The sequence below is a fragment of the Periplaneta americana genome, unplaced genomic scaffold (assembly GCF_040183065.1).
Source record: "Periplaneta americana isolate PAMFEO1 unplaced genomic scaffold, P.americana_PAMFEO1_priV1 scaffold_52, whole genome shotgun sequence".
Taxonomy (NCBI): Eukaryota; Metazoa; Arthropoda; class Insecta; order Blattodea; family Blattidae; genus Periplaneta; species Periplaneta americana.
Window position 1 is genome coordinate 118,271 of NW_027185533.1, and position 8,349 is coordinate 126,619.

Below are 8,349 nucleotides of genomic sequence, written 5' to 3' on the forward strand. Positions count from 1 at the left end.
ACAAACAATTCCTTCAATCTACTACGATTATTACAATAACTGATTTCATTAATCTCCTCTCTTCTTTAGCAAAATATAAATTACCTTCAATTGGTCGATTCAGCAAACTTGTTCATAAAACTTATCGCTATTGCGTCACGTTTCGCAATTTTTCTAAAGTAAAAACAAAAACACGAACAAACGCCTACTCCTTTAACCTCATCGCTCTCTTATCTCTAGAATCCCGGGGGGTAGAGAACCTGAATTCTCTGTGGTGTGAAACAAAGCAACCCGCAGGAGCAATGACACGTTCAATTGTCCTAATAATAGAAAAAAAATTACACGTCATTTAGTGTATTCAGAACATTTTTACAGGACCGTGTAGGATATTCACTCTCCTGTCGAATAGTTTCGGCGGCTGGTAGGCGATACGCATTAATTAAAATAATACTTGCGTACCTTGTTCAGGACAGTGACTGTGCTACTTTCTTTCTTTCTTTCTTTCTTTCTTTCTTTCTTTCTTTCTTTCTTTCTTTCTTTCCTTTATTTGTAGCTTATTGATGACACCAGATGCCATAACGGAAATGCCGTGATGGTATGTTTGTTTAATATTCAAAATCAAGTGACAGACGCTATTTGACTTTGCGGTGGAGGGGATAGGGACCTGATCTCGGATGTTCCGAGAGATGCCGGCGCACAGTTGTCCAGAACGCAAAACTATGTAAGAAAATCAACTTCATCATAACCGAAGTTTAAGTAATATCTAGGCTTAAACAAAAGCTAGGCATTGTGCACAACAACATACAAAACATCAATATCAGTAAGAGGTGGGACAAAACATGAGTTTTTTTTTTTTTTTTTTTTTTTTTTTTTTTTTTTTTTTTTTTTTTAAGTCACGCTCTTCAGTTGATTTTTGTTCGTGGGGTCAGTGGCTGTTTTATATTGTTAAACCTTCCCTTATGGAGGTCATAGGACAAGATGTGTACTTTCATTTAATACGCGAAAAGCAATCTATAATACGTTAGCATTCATTTAATTGGCACGTTTACTGAGATTTGTGCAACTAGTTTTTTTTTTTTTTTTTTTTTTTTACGACATATTTAACAGGCTGTGCATTACAAGTAAACCTGAGTTAACTTTCAATTCTTCTACCCACACATTAATCAAATATTAAACTCTATACGGCTTAAAATTTAGCTGCTACATCCTGCAAACTTAGATGTTATATTCATCTCTTGGTGGCGCTTTACGAATTCGACAGCAGCCACTTTTCAGAGTCTGGATGAAGGAGCTTAATTTCTCCAAGAAAAATTCAACACTTCTTGAACATATAATGAACAACTAAATTATGGAGTATATCCATGAATCTAGCATTTTGTTACCAACTGCGAAAAATATGGCAGGCTAGTCATCTTTTAGGAGCATAATTTCTATTAAAACATTAAAAATTATCAGAAACACTAATTTTTCCCTAATTCCCTAATTACACGAGCATAATTCGTTTTTGCATAGATGCGTATAAAATTTCATGGAAATATGTTACATAGGGGAGAAATTATTAACTCTGTATAAATGTAGCCTCTAAACACAAGAAGTAGATTCCCATATAAAAACCATTATCTGAATTTATGCTACCTGTAACTATACTGTGTGAAATATAATGTAAATATTTCAGTTAAGATAGAAATTATTAATTTAGTCTATAAAGCACTTCCGATACAACTCTTCACACAATAATAATAATAATAATAATAATAATAATAATAATAATAATAATTATAGTAATAGTAATAATAATAATAAGAAGAAGAAGAAGAAGAAGAAGAAGAAGAAGAATACACACTCGCCCGAATACAGAAATGTGAAGGGTCAGCAGGACAGAGTATTTGAGAATCATATCATATCATATCATAATATATATTCCTTACATTCATGTTAACAACCCTTAAATGTGCAAAACTTCATATCTCACACTAGTTTATTAAAAAAGGTCGGACTGTAAAGAAAACAACTATCGCAATTTTCATATTTTAAGATTCCCTGCAGTTTATACAATTTCATTTATACCACTTAGGATGTATTCATTAAGGATATGCTAATTTTTAATGAAACACACACACACACACACACACACACACATCTATTATACTAAACATAAACCCACAAGAGAAAACAATACTTGTATTAACTGTAAACATTTTTCTTCCTTTCTTTATTTTTAGCAGAATCCTCCATTTCACCCTTTATCTCACTAGATGCGCTTCCCGCAGACATTCTTCATTATATGTTTCACACACCACTTCGTAACACTTGCAGCGGTTGACTTTTGTTTTCTTGTCTTTTTCTCTAGGGTATATTGTACATAGTGCTCGGTATCGGTGCTCGTTCACGTGATATTTTACCTTTGTTTTTCTTGCTAACTCCTGCCAATTTTTCTGATATTTCCCGTAGTTGATTGGTCAAGTACTGCGGATTGATTCCCGGTTATAACAAACACACCTACACTACATTCCAATGATTTCTGACTCGTTACTGCACATTTTAGAAACACTGTACGGAAGCACACGCAGTCTCTCGTAAATCAACAGGTTACAACAGAGACTTACACTTGCAAACGCGTGGGGATTTCAGAAAATTTCTTACTATTTCAGTACCTTTAACTGTACAACAGATTTTGTTTTCTCGAAAAAGAAAGGTCAACGTTACTATTGACAAAAGACAGAAACGTACGATTACAATACCTTTATTTTAAACAATCTTAGAGGTGGTCTGGGAATTCCTAAACTCACCACGCGACTACTTAACCCTAGACAGGTAATCATCACTGTACTCATGTTAAAGGTAAGCATTCGTAATTTTTACTACTCACATTTTAATTAACTGAAATCAACTCAATATCACACATTTAACAACTTTTACACTTTTCGTAGCCATTAGTGTTCATTTAATTTTAAGTTTGTCATAAAGTCTTTACGTTCATGTTATTGTCCTATTTACAATTAGTGCAAACAACAGCGCGATGTTCTCTGCAGAACCCCTTTTTGCAAAGTCCACAAAATGTTGTCATCATTCTCCTCTTCTTTGCAGGACATTTATAGCAAACAGTACGTTCACCATCTGGCTGCATTACCTGGCATTGTTGTTGCACAGCAATGTTCAGATGTTCTTCAATTGTTGCCCGCAGAGATCGGTGTAAAGTAGGACGTGCAAAGCGGTGCTGCATCCACGGTTTTGTCAGCTCTTCACACAATTGGAAAATGAATTGTTTTCTTGATATTGTTTTCTGAGTTCTTCTAACTATAAATTATCCATGAATTTATACTTGCAATATTTAGCATGTTGTAAAATATTGCTAGTGGCCAGCGCCTCGTCTTTCTATTGCAGGAAAGATTGTGGCACATTTGACATAGTGTATCTACACCACCTTTAGTCCCATTGTAAATAATAATAATAATAATAATAATAATAATAATAATAAAGGCTTTACATATAACGTGTTGCTTACTGTTGTCATTGCAGTCCACGTCGGTGGGGGTGGGGGGGTTTCTTTCTCCTCCTCCTTCCTCTAAAAAGAGCAGTTACCAGGGTCTAAGGAAGTGAATGCCCTTTTCTTTCTGGGCTCATCCCTACATTTGTCTTAGCTCCTTAGGGAAAACCACGGAAAACCCTCAGGCTTGCGAATAGACTGAATGAATGAGAGGAGAAACTTTAAAGGTACGTGAAAACACGTCCATGCAAGGGAGTTGGGACTGTGAAAAATTGAATATGTGAAATCCAAGACTGTATTTGCCAGGCGAGCAAAGATGAAGAAGAAGAAAGGCTTACGTATGACGTGTGGCTTACTGTTGTCATTGCAGTCCGCGTCGGCCAGCGGTGGGAGGGGGGGGGGGTCAATATACCTGCACATATCAGTTCAAATTATAAAAACCTCTTAATGCTACTGCGGTACTATTCCATTGCCGAACACAATATGAAGAAATTAGCAGATCCCTGAACTGAACTCTTATTACTCTGAAATTACCGCGCAGTACAATTATAGCTATGACGCATTGCAAGCGTTAGTCACCATATCGATTTGCTAAGCAAATTTAATCCCTTTAGAGCATGTCCCCCCCCCCTCCTCCTCCATATCAGCCAACAACATACTGGATGAAGAAGACTCCTGCAAAAGGGACGAATTAAGATTTAATTTTATTTTAATGATAGACTAACATTGCAAAGTTCCAAAATAATTTTTTGCATTCCTTCATTACACTAGTCGTACAAAATTGCGGTCGTATCTCGTACTATCTATACTAATAATAAATCTGTAGCCGAAATTTTTCTGGTAAGTTTCGATTTTCCAAAAGTAATTGGTCCTAACATATATAATTAACCACCCTGAAACCGAAAATCGCATTTTTGAAATTTTTGTTTGTATGTCTGTCTGTATGTTTGTTACCTTTTCACGCGATAATGGCTGAACCGATTTATATGAAAACTGGAATATAAATTAAGTTTGTTGTAACTTAGATTTTAGGCTATATGGCATTCGAAATACATTATTTAAAAGGGGAGTTATAAGGGGGCCTGAATTAAATAAATCGAAATATCTCGCTTATTATTGATATTTGAGAAAAAATGTTACATAACAGATGTTCCTTTAAAAATGATTTCCGTTAAGTTTTATTTTTTTACAACATTTTGATAGGACTGATATTTAATGAGATAAATGAGTTTTAAAATTAAAATAACGCTATCTAAGACGGTGCAATGAATTAAGAACAAATGACTTCGTCTATAAGGGGCCTTGGACAACAACAATCGAAACAGGGGCCTTGGACATCAACAAACAATCGAAAGCTATTAAACATAGCCTACAGGGAATGTTTCTGTGTTTGTATGAAGTAATATCACAAGCTCGTAAATTAACTGATTTGTATAATTAGTTATTATTTCACCATTGGAAACTGTAGTTTCTCTAGATGGACATAATGCTATAATGTTATTACAGTAACGTCTGAGTAAATCGAGGACAGGTAAGATTAAAATAGCTTCTTATGCACAGAAAATTTGATAGGCTATTTTGTACATTCGTTTTCTGTATTTCTTAAAATAATATTTATGTACACGCATTTTAATCTCAGAGAATTAACGAACAACGAGAGTGTATTGATTTAGTATGCAGTAATAGTACTTTAGCTTGGCAATCCATTATTTTAATAATTCATATTTTAACTATGCTCAATTGAATCGTGTTAAAATACATAAAATATATATGCAATAAATGCAGTGCTAAAAAAAAATTGGGTAATATGCGAAGCAGATTATCTTGCGCTGTTGTAAAAGTTGTTCCCTGGATCAGACGTCCTATTTTAATTATGTAATTACTTTATATTTATTTCTAACAGGTGGAGCGGAGCGAACGGGTACGGCTAGCTAACAATAAGTGAGAACTTACAATACAACAACAACAACAACAACAGCTGATAATCTGAAAGGGAACATAGTAATTTGGGGTGAATTAAAATGCAGCTTCCATTCGTTTAAAATTTCTTTAAATTTTAACTAAATATTAATGTAGATATTACCTCTAAAGGTAAATGGGGGCATGTTTCACAACGCTAACAAATTACAAATTAACAATATACAATTAACAACGGAAATATTACATATGCTTGTTAACTGTGTTTCACAATGCAATCTTATTCACTTGTATGTTTTAACGAACTTTACAAAATCGGCGAAACAAACTTACAAATACGCATAATTGGTTGAACAAAATCGCCAACGACAGTTTACAAAAATCACTAAGGATCAGAGGTAAAGTAGCTGTAATTTTAGAACTATCGATGGACATGTTTATATTTTTTTATATATATTTTATTTAGATTTTGCTACATCGGCGACAACGGAGTTTCGCGGCATGCAATTGGTCGAGCATACCAATGCATTAATTAGCCTACGACTTAACTGACGAAAGTTAGCGCGAAATTCATTCAAATAATTGATAAATAATGGATTTGACCCACGTAGTTATATGCAGTTGATAGAGCAGCTAACATGTCCATCCATTAAAATCAACTTCGCTCTCTGCTGGTCCATCAGTATATTTTATTGTTTCATCCATAACCTCGCCAACATTAGGGAACCCAGCAGGAGGAGCATAAAAATCCTTTGCCCGAGTAAGCACATTCGGTGATCAATAACCCGCCTCGAGTTTTTTCAATCTTGTAACAACATCAACTACCATGTGTGAACTTTTGCACACTGTAATCTTATAAATTCCGTTCTTATCTGCTAACGCAGGGAACTGAGAGCTACTATGCAACCAATGCAGTTCTCGCTTTGAGGTTAGGGCACCACTTTTCCCTTTCAGATGTTGCATGTGATGTCCCATATCTTGTAGGAGAGATTACAGCGAAATGGGATTCGGAACGACTTCAGAATACTGCGTAAGTAATGCCGACATTGCATTATTAAGTGATTGGTTTTCGGTGCAAAGTTTTTCTTCTTTAAGTGCGAGTATTTATTAAATACGTTCCTCGTATATAAGAACTAACGCGGTATTCTGAAGTATAGCGCGGGATTCATTCGAAACCTTTCATTAATATTCGTACAATGATACGAACGTGGCCGGAAAATTCTACGTTAGGCCTAAATGCAAAATCTTCGTCTGAGTCGCTAGAACTACTCAATAACATCACAACTGCTTCAGTGTAATTCTTAATGGTACCCTGTTACTATAAAATTGATTTTATACATATGTGTTTATTTTTTTCATTCACAATTAGAAGCTATTTCAACAGGGCTACTGTAGAAAATGTGCTAACTTCACTAGTAAAGTTTAGTTTACACGTTTGTAAAATTACTCCTTCGTTGTGAAACAAACATATCACTTGTAAAGAGCGCAAAATTTCATTCGTAAAGATTTGATTTCCTTTGTACAGTCCACCTTTACAAACAAAGATTGTGAAACAGAAGTTTACAAACAGAGTTCACAATTTCCAAAGATTGTAAACTTTGTGAAACACCCCACTGGTGAATCAGCACGCCGAGCTCGATCGAAATACAACCAGTTACTATTATTTCCCTATCGTTTTTTGACATTTGATTCCGCGTCCTACCCCTTTCATTCGTTACTAACCAACAACGCCAATAGCAGAAGGTAACGCAAAAACAGTCACCGGTTCCCCGATGCATGGCTTTCTCTCTCAATGTCAACTGAGAGTTAAAAATATTCATTATAATATGCACTTTCCACTCACTCCTCAGAATGTCTTCTTTATTTTTATTTATTTATTTATTTATTTATTTTTAAAGATATGTGAGCTACGTACTGTATGTCTGATGTTTTGCCATCGTACATTCAAATATTTATATTCACTGTACAGTACAGCGAACTGTTTATACTTACTGTACATGCTATAACTACTTCTCCCAACTCCGCTATTGCTATATTTCCTAAACTAAACGCTGATATTGAAATAACGCCTGGTCTGATAATGCAGTCTGTTTAAATTTCTACCGACCAAGTTCTGCCCTTCATCATGGGAAAACAACGAGCTTCTTTAAAGGATACAACTACTAGGACAGAGATATTTTCATTATGGAATTTGTACTACCCACTGAAATGTAGTAACTAATGGGATTTTAATTAGCCATATATGTACAGTATATTACATTCTTTACCTAAAATGTCTCTAACTTCTAGGGAGAGCGCGAGGTACGTTCACAATCCCCTGAATACATATTCCCTTCTTCGAGAAAACGCAGAGAAGTGAACCGTCTCATATGAATATGCTACCAGTCATAAGTTTCAATACGGAGCTGCAAGTACTTAAGAATTATCAATTACTCTACAATTATGCAGCGGCGTCATCATCCAAGCTATAGCTGGAATAGGGAAGGGAACATAATATCCCATAAGTCTTATTAGAACACGCTGGAAATAGTGACGTAAAAAAAAAAATCGCCAACGGCACGTGGTGTTCCCAAGCGGTCACCCATCCAAGTACTGACCACGCCCAATGTTGCTTGACTTCGGTGATCGGACGAGAACCGGTATTTTCAACATGGTATGGCCGTTGCCGATGAAACTGCGTAATCTGTAGGCACTTGAGGACGATGGGATTGGGGTGCACTCGATAAAACCTGCACTCGCTCACACACACACGTAAACTGCCTGCTTAGACTCTGTACCTAAATTACCAAGCTCGTTGGATGTCATTGGGATAGATGATAAATCTATCTATCAACGGCAGTTTGGTTACGTTTCAACGTCACACACTGCTGGATTGACACGGGATTAATAAAACAGCTAGTCGGCATTCTAAGTTAAGCCACAGGTGGATTGTTGTTCAACAGCGGAGCCTCCTTTCAACCACATGG

At 35.7% G+C, this 8,349-nt stretch overlaps 1 non-coding gene across 1 annotated transcript; it reads right to left on the bottom strand.

The window, feature by feature from the left end:
• Nucleotides 1-7,931: 7,931 nt before the first annotated feature.
• On the bottom strand, nucleotides 7,932-8,050 carry LOC138694133 (5S ribosomal RNA). Its single transcript, XR_011330809.1, has one exon. It is a non-coding gene; the product is annotated as a 5S ribosomal RNA (ribosomal RNA).
• Nucleotides 8,051-8,349: the final 299 nt, after the last annotated feature.